Genomic DNA, 15,356 nt, shown 5'->3' on the forward strand with positions numbered 1-15,356 from the left:
TATATACTTACAAACTGTGTTCTTTTAAACTAAAAAAATTAAAAAGGACATCAAAAATAACAAAGCAACATCAATGACAAAATGGTTTATGTATCCCAAATGTTGTTCATACTTTTGGTCTGCAAGAAAATGGCATGTGAAAACAATAAAACCTAATCTTAGGAATAAGTAGTGAGTCCATTTGAGGACAAGACTGAACTGAGTCAAGCTAAATAAGGACAGAAATCCATAAACTTTTCTTCATCTTCTCCCTAAGCCATCACTTTAATGAGAATGAAGACAAATACAAATTGATCATCATAATACATCCTTTGTAGACAGAGTACGAGCCAACCATTTTTGAAAGACTTTATTCCAGGCCATGTTTTTTTTTTTTTTTTAAACCTGTGCTCTCATCCATATAGTTTCACTTGCCCATTTGATTAAAAGCAACCTATGGCAAAGATCATATTTTTGTTGTTGTTGTTTATTACACAACATCAGAACTACTTTTTTTCTGACATTTAAGGTATAGGGCATCATTATAATTTTTTGTTGCAGAAAATAAAATGTGACATTATAATAAAGAAACAAAACCGCTAGTTAACATAAATAATTATAGCTACAAGGACACATTCAAAACAGGAATGTGATTTGCATTCTTCTTCCCTCCCCAACTAGGCAAAATTCTTAAAAAAAACAAAAACAAAACACACACACACACAAAAACCACAACAACCAAGTGTGATATTTCCAATGTATATGATTCTCTCATATAAACCGCCAGTGTTTTATTATAATTTCTTTCATTCAGGCAGCAGACTATTAATCTTTTTTCTGAGAAGGGAATAGCCTTCTTAATTTTTTAACTCTTAGCTCGAGTAGGTATCAACATCCAAAGCAAAAGTACAAATACTCTTTCATCAGAAAATTCTCAAAGTGCTTTTCTCAAAGTGTAGGTGAGAATTATTTAAGGAACAATTTGTTTCAGATAAGCAACTCACTGACTGAACTAACACAGACATTATTCTTTTGGCCTTTACCATGAAGGTACTGAAAGAGTCTCTCAACTAGACTAAACTAATAAAGTGGGTGTATTCTTTTTGGACTTTGAAAACTTTTGCTCTTTTCTGTTTATAATCTTCAGGTGGTGAGAGAAGAGATAATAAAGTATCACATCTACAATCTTCAATTTTCTATCAACCAAGGAGCAGTCTAGCTGGAAGTGCAGTATTCAGACACAGGATCAATTACTGTGGCCAGTATGTGGATTTCCAAAGTTGTTTGAAGAAAAGAGATTTTTTTTTTTTTTTTAAAGATCTGTCAGAGAGAGAGAGAGAGCACAAGCAGGGGGCAGGGGGAGTGGCAGACAGAGGGAGAAGCAGGCTCCGCCAAGCAAGGAGCTAGATGCAGGACTTGATCCCCAGGACCCTAGGATCATGACCCAAGCTGAAGGCAGATGCCTAACTGACTGAGCCACCCAGGCATCCCGAGAAAGGAGATTCTTAATTCACTACACAAATGAATGCTTTTCAGGAACACAAAAACAAAAAAAGACTGAATACTACTATAAAATAAGTAAAAGATCAGGTACATATAAACTCAGAAAGAATGTTCTATAAATACTGGGCCTTGAATATTAGAAACATATTGGATCTTAGAAATCACTGAAAATCTAGTATTAGCTTGACAGTTTGGGGATTCTTGTTCTTCCAATAATTCAAAATTACAAAATTTGGGAGGTACTGATATTTAAGATTCGGGAATTTTCATGATTTATCCCCTAAAAATTAACATAATCCTTTGGAACCATAAGTTTATAATAAATTTCAAAACAGTATCATGCCTAATAGAAACAAAAATGTTTAAACCAATTCACAAAGATATGTATCATTTTGTTATAATGCTCTTTATTCTTCTTAATATGAAAAATAAAGAGTGAAGTGATTCTTAGTGTTAGTCTTGAGAGAAATAAACAATGAGGCTATGAGTAGTAGGGAAAGGGAGCCTAATACTTGGTGGAAAGCTGGATCTGTCACCAGGTGGTCACTGGAAAAATTAAACTTGTGTTTTAGTTTCCTCATCTGTAAAAACTAGGAAGATGAACTAAAGAGCTCTTCCAATTTTAAATGCTCTGATCCTAGGAAATGACACCACAAGATGTATATACACACACATAATTATGCAGGTCACTTAATAAAATAGTATATATATAATAAATGAAGTATTTCCTTTTACTCTACAGTAATATATATAGACAGTAAAAGGCAGATTCACTAAGAATAGGTTACCTAGCCTCTTGATCTTGGATTAACACAGAGCTATTACCACTTACTGATTTATAAAATCATGAGAATGCAATACAACTTGAGGTAGTTAGCAGCACTTTAAAAAAAAAATGCTACAAGACCAGACTACTAGTCAATAAAGATTCTCTCACATGGTGGACGCGTCTCTTTTACTCATTACATTACTCTGGTCATAACTGTTGTTAGTTATTAAATAGTTTTAGCAGTCCCTTTTCTTAATTTTTGAAGAGGACAAAGAAGTTTTTCCTTTCCATCTTAGAAAGCTTCAGGAAACTTACCTAAGACTGTATCACTTAGGTATCCTTTACACAGTGAAGACAGTATTTAAAACTTTAAGATGTAGTTTATTTTTTTTAAAGATTTTATTTCTTTGACAGAGACAGACACAGCCAGAGAGCGAACACAAGCAGGGGGAGTGGGAGAGGGAGAAGCAGGCTTCCCACAGAGCAGGGAGCCCGAAGCGGGGCTCTATCCCAGGACCCCGGGATCATGACCTGAGTTGAAGGCAGACGCTTAACCGACTGAGCCACCCAGGTGCCCCTAAGATGTAGTTCAGATAAACCTCTCAGTAAAATGTCAAGTGAGTGCTTCCATGACATTTAAAAGAAGAGAAAATGTTCTGCGATAGTCAAGAGAGTGGGGAAATTCCAAAGAAGCACTGAGGATGGACACAGCACCATAAATCTGGGGAAGGAGGATAACTTTTCTGATAAGAAAAATGGTATGAGCAAAGGCTTACATTAGTACGCCTTTAGAGAAATGAGTGAATCAGTGGCTGGTGTCAGATTCTATAGAGGGGCAAGGAGAGAAAACAAATGATAACAGAATAGTCACTCTAAAGCAATCAGAAACTACCTACTAGGACAAAATGAAAATTGAGAATAATGTCTCTTTAAAGTTATTGCGTTTAGAACTTTTATATTGCAATGACTTTTACTTTTACTCTATATAGCAATATATCCTGGGAGACTTCACCGTTAGTAACTAAATAAAACCAGTAATATCTTCAGTTTTAACAATTTACATTATATACATTATACTTGTATTAGGGTACCATACCTGAGAACTTACATGTCAGGCACCGTTAAATTACTGGGGAAAAAGAAATACACAAAATAAATTTTTTAGGGCGCCTGGGTGGCTCAGATGGTTAAGCGTCTGCCTTCGGCTCAGGTCATGATCCCAGGGTCCTGGGATCGAGTCCCGCATCAGGCTCCCTGCTCCTTAGGAGCCTGCTTCTCCCTCTGCTTCTCTCTCTCCCTCTGTCTCTCATGAATAAATAAATAAAATCTTTAAAAAACAAACAAAAAAATAATAATTTTTTAAAAAAACTTTGTCTTTGTGGAACTTACATTCTAGTGTGTAGAGCAGGGAAGAGAAAGTAAAACGTGTAATAAATCAGATAGTGAGAGGTATTGTGTAAAAAGTAAAGCTGAGGGGCACTTGGGTGGCACAGTCGGTTAAGTGACTCAACTTTGGCTCAGGTCATGATCTCAGGTTTGTGAGATAGAACCCCGCCATCGGGCACCACATGGGGTGTGGATTCTGCTTAAGATTCTCTCTCTCCCTCTCCCCCTCTCTCTCTCTCTAAAACAAGCAAACATATAAAAAAATAAAGCAAGCTAAGAAGGATGCTGGAGTGATTGTCAATATTTTTATTTTATTTTTTTATTTTTTTTAAAAGATTTTATTTATTTATTTGACAGAGAGAGACAGCGAGAGGGAATACAAGCAGGGGGAGTGGGAGAGGGAGAAGCAGGCTTCCCGCTGAGCAGGGAGCCTGATGTGGGGCTCATTCCCAGGACCCTGGGATCATGACCTGAGCCAAAAGCAGACACTTAACGACTGAGCCACCCAGGCGCCCCGGGATTGTATTTTTAAAGCTAACAAGTAAAACCCTCGTTGATAAGGTATTTAAATATATTTTGACATTTAGGAAGTGCCCCAGTCCTTAGAATCCTAAACATTCTATTCAGGTTCAAATTTATAAAAAATAAACCCATCTCCCCCACAACCTAGTTTACTTTTTAACCCCTTAAATCTATAACCAATTTAATCCAATTTAGGATGAGATGAATAGCTACCATATTCAGAGAAATGAACTATGAATTTTGACTGAAGAATAATGCATCCATAACTAATGGAACACATGAATACTTGCTGTGATTGTTAAAAGTGTAAATGACCTTAATTATAAATGAGAAAAAAAACTCCCCCTGCACCCTAGCAAGTGGCTGACTCCTCTTAAACTCAAAAGCCCAGTGATTTAAGGAAATCACACAAGCAGAAGTCTAAAGTCTCCAGGATAACCATAGCAAAAGGCACATTTGGGCACATGATTTTAAAACTATAGGACTATTTTGTTGTCATAGTCAAATATATTATTAAAAATATTTTGCAGAAGTATACCCAGAAGCAGCCATGGGCGATACAGAATATTTTGTACTGCTTATTTAGTTTTAAGGATATTATAACCGACTGAAAGCATTGCTAACACATTCTCAACATGTCTTGATTAATTTTCTAAAGTGTTATGATTAATTTACTAAAGAAAGTAACAAAATGTTCAGGTGCTACATAACAGACTTTGGCTTTCCAAGGATCAGTAACTATGTTGCACTGCCTTTTTTCCTCTATTTTTTTCCCCTGTACATTTTTTGGGGGTTGTTAACTTTGAAATACTTGTCATTTATTATATGCTCAAACTAGAGCAACTGAGGTGTATGCAATCAATACTGGAAATTTAGCAATGCTCCAGGTTTCTGATGCTAATAATAAATAGTCTTGTGGTATTAAATTTAGCATATCCTCACTGAAACCAGAAAGGAAAATAGCTGATTCAATGTTGTGTATGTGTTCATAACGTGTAGGTACGTATATATGTATGTATGTACACACATATACCCCACAACACAGATACCAACTTTAACTATAAAATTTTATTAATTAGAATAATCACACTATCAAAATGAAGTTATATAATTTTTTGAAAAAGACTATGAATAGGAAACGTGATAAACTAAAATAAATAAACCGGTATCTTTATTAAACTAAGTAAATTCTGACAGTTTTCAGAAAGTTTACTCTGCGCTCTTATCAAGGTCTTTCTCCCTTAATTAGGAGAATAAATCCATACTTCTGCTTCTAGTCTAAATATTAAAGAAAGGCAAGAAAAGCTGTACATAAAGTTATTTGTGTGATTTGAACTTGATGAGATTTAAACATTTACAAGACAAAAATAAAAGCCTGAAAACTTGCTTATATATTTTAATAAATTCTTTGTATTAATAGTAAATATCAGTATAACCCAACCACTACTACCAAAAAAGGCAGCATACAGTAACAGGGAAACCTTTCAATGCTATTTAATAAAATTAATTCCCGGGGCGCCTGGGTGGCTCAGATGGTTAAACGTCTGCCTTCAGCTCAGGTCATGATCCCGGGGTCCTGGGATCGTGCCCCACATCGGGCTCCTGGCTCAGTGGGGAGCCTGCTTCTCCCTCTCCCTCTGCCTCTCTCCCTGCTCATGCTTTCTCTCTCTCTCAGTATCTCTGTGTCTCAAATGAATAAATAAAACCTTTAAAAAAATAAAAATAAAATTAATTCCCTGAATTATTTGTTCCCTGGACTGAACTCAGAGAAATGGCTTTAAATTCAATATTCATATTTTACAATTTACTGCATTTCTGTAATCACAATATTTGAATGCTATTTTTAATTATTTTTAAATGTGTAGCACGTGCTACAAGAAAGACACTGTTCTCAAAAAAGTATTTAACAGAGTGAATCAGAAAAATGTTACATGATTTATAGAAATGAGCTGCATGATGATAGTCATCCTATAACATGTGACTAATTCTATAGTAACTTTCAGGAGAAAAGCTTTAGTGCTTTCTCAAATCAAAGTCATTATTTTCTAAGTACGGGCAAAATGTATTTGCCTTGTTTGCCTTCAAGTAAGACTGACTACTCATGGCTCTCAAACAAGCCTTCATGTGTCTGGTCACCAAGAGACAAACTGTTGCTTAGCAAGACAGCAACCATGACTGTGCATTATTTTAGATAGTAACATTTTATCCCATCCCTTCCCATTTTCCTTTCTTTCCCATCCAATACTATGTTTACAGCTTTTTACACCTTAAGCATTTCAAAGACGTGATCCTACGTAAGCTTCCTATATAAGTTCTAATAAATGGATTTTTTGGAAATGAATTTTTTTAAAGGAAAAAAAGGGTTATACACCTCCTACAAGCAGTTACTTATAGAAAAGCAATTTCTGTGTTGACTAAAGAGTGAAACTGTCTTCGTATTTTAAGTTCTGATTCATAAACTAGCTCAATGCTAAAACTGTAAGGACTCACAAAAGTTATGCCCTGATGTTAAATATTTAAAGCCTACTATTCCATTTACTCAATAAAACCTGAGGAACTATGTGAAAATCACTACATTCAAATGGAAAATGAATATCCAAGTGTGTTTATGAAGTTAACATTTATTATTTTGACAGGTCTATTTTGAACTAAATTTTGAAATGCTATTCTTGGTGAATTATTTACAAATTAGACATGGAAGAGTGACAATTCACTTTTCCTGAAGTGAGACAGCACGTGTTACAGGAGGAGTCATAAGACAGGAATCCCAGTTTTAGCTCTGACTTCACAGATGGAGAACTAGACATGTTAAGAGATTTGCAAGGATTTTAAAAGACTGCAGAGGTATACCACACAGCCTCCAATATTATAAAATGTGAAGAATTCTTTCTATTTGGCAATGGAACCCCACAGACAATTAAGCCACATGCTAAGCTTTTTTTTTTTTTTTTTTTGGCTAAGCATTTTTATTATGTTTTGCTTGCTAGAAAAAGCCCAAGCACCTAAGCACCAAGAATATATTGGACTACATTTTAAAATTAGCAGTGGTGGTAAAGCTACAAAGCCAATAAATTACATGCAGACAACAGTAAAGACTTTATATACAGTTCTGATAAAAGATTCACTACAAGTTTAGGTATCTTTATTCCTGAATCAAAATCAAGTACAATCAAGTGATGTACTATTTTTTTTTTTTTTTTAAACCAACCTGGTGGTGATTTCTGGTAAGGTCGTTTTGATTAATAATACAATCTCAGGCCATTTCTCGTGTCTCAGAGGCAAAAAGGATTAGTAAAGCATCAGAGTTTAATGAAAACTTGAAGTAGAAAAAACTCCTTTTGGAAAAATGAGACTAATTTCCTTGGCTTTTAAAAAATAAATCTGTAATTTCAGTAAGTTTTAACTGTCTGAAGCATATATGTCTGCTTCCTTTACTCTGTGCATCTCCACAGGGGGACTGTTTTTAATCCTGCCTTCCAAAGTTGTGACCCTCCCAAGAGGGAATCATTCATTAAACAAATACATTTTCTGTGCCTATTACATAATAAGTGTTCTGCTGAAAACTATGGGGACTAGAGTTTAAAACAGACAAGAGGGCGCCTGGGTGGCTCAGATGGTTAAGCGTCTGCCTTCAGCTCAGGTCATGATCCCAGGGTCCTGGGATCCAGTCCCGCGTCGGGCTCCCTGCTCCTTGGGAGCCTGCTTCTCCCTCTGCTTCTCTCTCTCTCTCTCCCTCTGTCTCTCATGAATAAATGAATAAAATCTTAAAAAAAATAAAATAAAATAAAATTTCAAAAAAAAAAAAAGACAAATTTTCTCTCAAAGAGCTTACAAGCTAACAAGAGATAAAATATGTGTTATATAAAAAGACACACACAAACACACAACACAGAGCTGGGCAAGTATAAACTAATCCTTATGACCAGGTTGCCTATCAATTCCCTCCAAACAAGTATTTAATAACAATGATTTAAAACCATAAAATTCCAGTTTGAAATGACAGATATACAATGAATTATGGGGGGAAAAAAAAAGCATGAGCTGGCTATTTATTGGTAACCTTTCTACCGATACGGATCCTTTAAAAAATATTTATTTATTTATTTAAAGTAGACTCCAAGGCCAACGTGGGGCTTGAACTCATGACCCTGAGATCAAGAGTCAACAAACTACTGACTGAGCCAGCCAGGCTTCCCTCCTATTGATGTAGATCTAATTAGTAAGATAATGAAACCAATGTATTTTTTTAATACCTTGGCTAGAATACTTCTTCCAAGTGAACTTTTATAAACCTAAACTATTACTGTTTAGGAACAAAAATTCTAGTAATCATTAATAAAGCCAGAAACATGAAAACCTTCTTCACAAAAAGATAATGCTACAAAAACAGTGATGAAGACTATGCTTACTGTTATTTCTTGCTCAGGGAAAAGGCTCTACCAGCAAATAAATCATTTAAGCTCTCCAAGGCTGTTTAGTCATCTGTAAAAAATGAAGGAGTTACTACTCCCTTAATGGTAAAACTTTTGTTAAGTTTGAATTCCCCCAATATAGTAGAGTTTATGAGTAATACACTATACCCTTACAGACATCATAATAAACTGTTCATAATTCTTAAAATATGGTACTAGAATTAAAATGTTTCACTGAAAGTTGTTCTATCTTGATTTGTACCTCATTCTGCTTCCACGTCATTTTTGTTGTCCTTGCCACTGCCTAGAACACACTCCCTTTTATCACTACCTATCCAAGTTCTTTAGCATTCAATTTATATTCTATTTTTCTCATAAAACTTTTCCTCACTAAATTCCTTCTCTTCTAAACTCTACAGCTCTTCAAAACAGTAGTGAAGAGCTGACACTGAGCCATGCATCCATCCTTCTTTCTTAGACTACTTTTGTCATCTCCACTATACTGTGTGTAGGTTCGCTGAGGGCAGGAGCCATATACTTAGGTTTTACTCTTTACAGCAACTAGCACAACGCTTCATTTAATATCTATAAAAATACTTACCTGAATAAATTTTCTTACAATTATTTCACTTACTATAAAAAGTCAATGGTCACTAAATGTTCACTGAATAAATGACTAGACTGTTAGATGACAGTAAATTAAACCAAAGCATTAGTATTACTGGTCATAGCAAACAAAGCTGCTACTGATACTTTCAAGGAAATGATACTCCTTTAGGAGTACAGACAGTTCGGAACAAACAACAATTTTCACTTCAGTGATAAACAATGTATTTCTGAGTCTCCTATTTGCCAATCATCTACACAAATAGGGGTAACAATCCTCAGAAATAATCATTATTCAGCTTTGGCTAAATTACAATTATTTTTAGTTACATCTATACCGTCATATAATTACAACCAGAAACTCACGGATAACCAGCTCATTAGAAAACTCTTAAAACTGAAGAAAGAAATCTTAGTTTCAGAGAAGATTCACTAACTTTGGGAAAGAAATTTCCTATTACCATCAACTTTCAGACCTACCCTCTACTCCTACACCAAGGTCTTTCTTAGCAATTTTAAGTTCCCACTTAATTCTCTCTTCTACAACAAAGTATCAGCCTTTACTTCCCGCCTTTTGGCAAAAAAACTCACCATCAATCCTTCAAACCTCTTATTCTCTCACCATCAATCCTTCAGACCTCTTATTCTCTCACCTTGCTCCTTATTAGATTTTTCAGAGATCCTAATTTAATCCAGTAGCAGAAAGAAAACTTGTAAGTGCTTTTCATTTTTGTTCAGACAGCCCATCTCATTCATGGTAAACTCCTTTATCACTTCAACTCAACCATAAGAAAAAGCAACTCAGGCATTTAAAAGTTTATCAAGGAGTACCACTTTTTTTTTTTAAGTTGAAATTCATGTAACTAGCCCCAAGAACTGATTAAATATATATTAAAGGTAATTTTTCAGCACTGGAAGTGTAAAATAGTGTCTTCTACTTATAACTGTTGGAATAAACACCAGAATATGAAAGACTAGTCTTCTCCCCCTCCTTCTTTTTGATAACCTAGAAGACAGGTAAGACTCTAGGGAAAATAAAACAAAACATCTCTACAAAGCCACATCTGGCAGAGCTAAGAATGCAAAACAAAACAAACAGTGTATATATATTAAGGGGGGAGAAGCAATCTGAATAAGAAAATCCAATAGCTACTCTTTACCCGGGTTGTGAACATGTCTCAAAACCAACACTTACAGATATTAGCACAGAATAAGTTTAAAACCATCCTTTCTTCTTACCAGGATTAAGCTCTTCTATCATGACTGAGTTAGCATATAAAATTGGCAGAGGAAAACAGTCATTTTCACATTATCAGTTTGTCCCTTTAGTTCATGATCTTTACCTCTACCACAAAAGACAATTTACTGATTCCAGGATACCGTGAGGTATCATTTAAGTCCCTAGTTGCCCACAGATATGTTCCAGAAGGAAAATTTTCTGCCTTTACAGATTTCAATTATCTATCTCCAGCCCCCAAATCTGTAAAGATGAGTGCTTTGTAAACATTTTAGTCACTGCGCAGGTAAAAACCAAACATGTCAATAATTTACATAAAATACCGTAAATCCTCAAAATATTAGTAAGCCAATATTCTTACATTAAGAACTTTTGCACATGGTAACTGTCAATTTGAGCATACAAAAAATGAGATACACGACAACAGCTTCATTTAATGACTTTTTTCTTGAAAGATAAAAGACTTATGTGTGTCCCTGCTGCTGGATTATTAGTTATCATTTTCTTTCTAAGTTTAATCAACTTAAAACACAGCATGTGTATTTTAAAGATAAATATACTAACTGCATGTAAAGTGTCCTATAGTTAAATGCTACTTAGAAGAGCCAAAAAAGAGAGGTACTGAAACTTGTTTTGTGTTCTAGTTGAAATGAGTATTACTTGGTCCAATTGGTTGACCAGGGACCTCAACCCACCCCGCACAGTCGCTGCCGTGCGCACACACACACGCACATGCACACACGCACACACACCACAAAATCATCTAAGCAGTAAAGTCTAAGTAGACAAGTATATAAGTGAAACTCATTCATTTCTTGCTATTTATATATCATTAGCTATTATTATTAGTATTTATTGCTATTTACCTAGGTATCTAATATAAAAGCTCACTGATAATTACAGTAATATTGGAATATCATCAAAGAAAAAGTTGATGAGAATTTAAGAAAAAACAAACAAAACACAGGGAAAAAGCTATCACCCTAATCAGCATTACTGAGTAGTAATATCACATGAGAATAGTCTGCTTAAAAAAAGAATGGACTACATGAGATGTTCTTTCTCATTTAGAGGAAAAAACTATAGACACTTTTTTGGCGGCAGTAATAGAAGGAAGACTGTTCAGGGTATAAGAATCTCAAAAAAGAGTTAAATTCAGACTGAACTCACTTTGTGAGTTAACTCTTAACATAACTTGCCTTTTCATGCACATCTGGATCATTTCACTAAAACTTTAAAAACTAGAGCTAAAAAGGTAAGGCAGTTCAAATAACCACTTCCTGTCAGAAACTGGTATTTCTCATTCAAAGGAAATGTCTTTCATATAAAGAAATAAAGGCATAACGACAGATTCCCTTAGCTTAAAAAGGTCATACAAGACCTAAAAATAAAATCAGCTTACTAACTGGTTAATAAATACAGGTACACCCATACAATGAGATGCCTCATTAAAAAAAAAAAAAAAAAAAAAAAAGGAAGCTCTTTATGTACTGATATAAACCAATGGCTAAGCCATATTAGGTGAAAAAAAGCAAGATATAGAATAATGTATATAGTATACTATCGTTTGTTTAAAAAAAAAGTGTGGGGCACGGGGTGGGGAATACATAAAGTATTTGCTTTTATACGGATAGAATTACCTCTGAAAGGACAAAAAAGAAATTGGTAACACTTGGGCAATGGGAATGAGCAGGAGGGTGTATCACATGACTGTCTGCTGTATTACATTTTATATGTTTTGAATTATGGACTACCTGAATGAATTACTTATTAAAAAAATAAAAGTGGAAATATAAATATATAATCTTCCTTTCTTCCATTACTTCACCAAGGGTGATTTCTCCTTTGACTGTTTTCTTATGACATATATTCTGCCTTATTAGTCATCGTGTCCCCAAAAGTTCCTTGAGGGTAGAGATAAAACAATGTAATTCATCTTTGGATTTCTTGCAGCTTCTGGCTGAGTGTATTAAATGTAGTAATAATAATAATGAATAATATTTAAAATTATAGGAAAGGTTTGCTGAGCACTTGTGAAACGTTAGGCATTTAATATGTATTAACTTATGTAACACCCACATTTCTATTAGGTAAATATAGTACATTTGTGACCAAGGAAATTGAGGAATGGAGAAGAAATTTGCTGAAGGTCCCACAGCCAGGAAGTTAAAATAAAGCTTTAAAATGAATAGCTATCATTGAGTCCCTAAGGAGGTACTTTATAATTATCTCGCAGCCCTATAAAGTAGGTGGTAGTCTAATTTAACAGATAAGGAAACCAAGGTTGAAAGATTAATAAACTTCTGTAAGTCACAAATTTCTTGAGGGTAGGCACATGACAGTAGTGGCAACAGCAGGAATGAAGCCCGGGCCTATTTGTCCAAACCCAATGCTCTTTCCACTAACTACATTCTCTGTCACAGTAAATGCTAACTAAATATTTGAACTACCACAAACTATTGCCTCAAGTGATTCTGCAGTAGAGATGAGTTCACACATGAGTAAGGAAAAAAAATACTTGCATTTTTTCCATTCCCGGATTATCTAGTATATTCTTAAATTCAGATTTGAGCTCTAACTATTCAATAAAGAAGCCATCACTGGAAGTGACACTGTACGTCAAGAAACACATGCCTGTAAGACTGACACAGGCTGCTATAAGCAAGTCTATATAACCATATCTGATAAATTATTTTATGGAATAAATGAGAATATAAATTTGAGCGATACATTGGAAGCCATTATGTTACAATTTTTTCTACTGTGGAAAAAAAGAATAAAACTTTTAAAATAAGGTGAAGTGGGACATACATGGTTTTACTATAACCATATTATATCCAAAAAATAAAACCCAATGCCTTAGGATGAGAGATAAAACAGAGCTACTTGTCTACAAAAATGAAAATTCCTATTAATCAGATATAATCAAGAAAATGAATTTCAGAAAGCAGGAAAAGGAAGGTACCATTTTATGAATCAGGCTTCTAAGTTTCCTTAGGTTCTTACATGGAAAAAAAAAAATCATTCAAAAAGGGGTAACACCAGAGTTTTAAATTCCACAAGAAGTGGCCTTTTAACAGTTTTCAGTCTAAGGCAAAGATTTATTCGCTTTCTGAATAGATGTATCCATTAAAAAAAAAAGGTACAATCAGATTTAACTGTAATTTTTACTGATCCCTGAGAAGTGACATAAGTATAACTTATAACCATGCTGCAAGTGAACATTAAAATATTAACGAATATAAAAGTCTGAAACATTCCACTTGGAATTTCTAAGAATTACAGATTATGAATCTATGAATAAAACAAAATTTAAAAGATCTTTTGGCTAAGACAAGAAAAAATCCATCAGAAAACTTTTTTTTTTTCCTTTTAATTCACAAAGAAAGAGTCACTGTCCTACATTCTCTGTAAGGGAAAAATATTCTACTCAACTGATGCCGGCTTGCAGAAAATCTTAAGGAAAAACAAATCTATGGCATCATCAACACTATAATTACTTCAGTGTTTGTAAATAAAATCACCTCCCCAATCCTTATGTAAAAACACTTTACTGCATCTTAATTAAGTTTCTCAGCAATGACATACTGCTAGTGTGTGTGTGTGTGTGTGTTTTAAGACTTACAATAGAGTAAAGTAGGTTTTGAAAAAGTGACTTGGATACAGAAAAATCAAAGACAGCGCTTCTATTACCAATCAGTATTTATTCTTAAGAAACCTTGTATGTATCTATCACAATGCTATCCTACTATGACAGTATTTTTAAAACAACTTGTTCATTTTTTGCACCACCTAAAATAATCGTTTTGGCTTTATTTTTAAAGCAGGAAATGAGCCGTGAGTGTAAAAAGATTTCAATAGCTGGCAACCAAAGTATCTTTTACACCAAACCTTTAGAAGGCAGAACTGATGCAAGCTAAGGCTAGGATAAAATTCTAACTTCTTAGGAAGGTATCACGAACTTAAATAGGTCATATTCCAGGTCCTTTCAAAACTGTCTTTTAATCTTTAATGTGTCAGTGACTTTTCTGCCGTTCCTTTTTCCCAACAGGCAAAGAAAAAATAAGCCTTGTGGCTTAAACTATTGTCGTTCCCCGGCCGGAGGTACTTTTGCACGGGAGGCAAACACTGGACACTTCTAAATGTCTATTTTTAGAGTAAGTATTAATCAATCTCTCACTTAAGTTTAGACAGAAACATGTGGGAAACTTAGTAGGGGGTGGGAGATCCAGAGGACCCAAACTCGGTTACCCGCCCCCCCAAAAAGTGATGTAAAACAAAAGTGCATGGGCTAATGTTCGTTTCAACGAAGTGTTTCAGAATGATAGATCTCAAGGATTATTACCTTACTGAAAAGGGTTAAAACCGAAACTGTTTTTCAAACACCAGCTTCCCTTTTACAGGAGGATCCCAACAGTTTTTTAAAAAGTTTTACAAATGTTCTTCTTAGCACCCTCTTCCTCCCCAAGAATGCATTTCCATGACTACTGCCTTAAAAAAAGAGTGAGGTAGAGTCAAAATTATATTAAAAAGCACGGCTCTCATCATGTCAACTAAGCAGAAAAGAACAGAAAACAGTATCTCCCCAATGGGGTAGGAGCGGGAAAAGGGCATGAATAAAATACAGTACGAGAGGAAACCTTTGGTTTCGAACTTTATTGCACAAAGAGAGTGGGGAGAAGAGTAGGTCAGACGTTGCAGCGCTTCCCCTCGCGAAGCGGGCATGGCAGACACCGAGGCTACCGGGAAGGCAGGCACCTTCACCTCCTCTGCCCTCAACTGTCGCCTTCTTCCTCCTCCACCCCCCGTGGGCACCCCAGCGGCGCTGCCCCGGCGGACGGCGGGGCCAGGTCGGGCCAGGCCGGGGGCGAGGCGGGTGGCGGGGGCCGGCCGAGCGGACGGGCGGCGCGGGGGGCAGCGCCGGGCCGGGCGGGCGGCGGGC

The 15,356-nt window shown here is 35.4% G+C and overlaps 1 protein-coding gene across 5 annotated transcripts in view; it reads right to left on the bottom strand.

Annotated features, from left to right (window-relative positions):
- Positions 1-15,356, bottom strand: part of CREB1 (cAMP responsive element binding protein 1) — a 61,401-nt gene that overhangs the window by 45,132 nt on the left and 913 nt on the right. The gene's annotated exons all lie outside the window — the stretch shown is intronic.

The sequence above is a fragment of the Callorhinus ursinus genome, unplaced genomic scaffold, assembly GCF_003265705.2.
Source record: "Callorhinus ursinus isolate GAN/ISIS: 27379988/994484 unplaced genomic scaffold, GSC_fseal_2.0 scaffold2, whole genome shotgun sequence".
Lineage (NCBI taxonomy): Eukaryota > Metazoa > Chordata > Mammalia > Carnivora > Otariidae > Callorhinus > Callorhinus ursinus.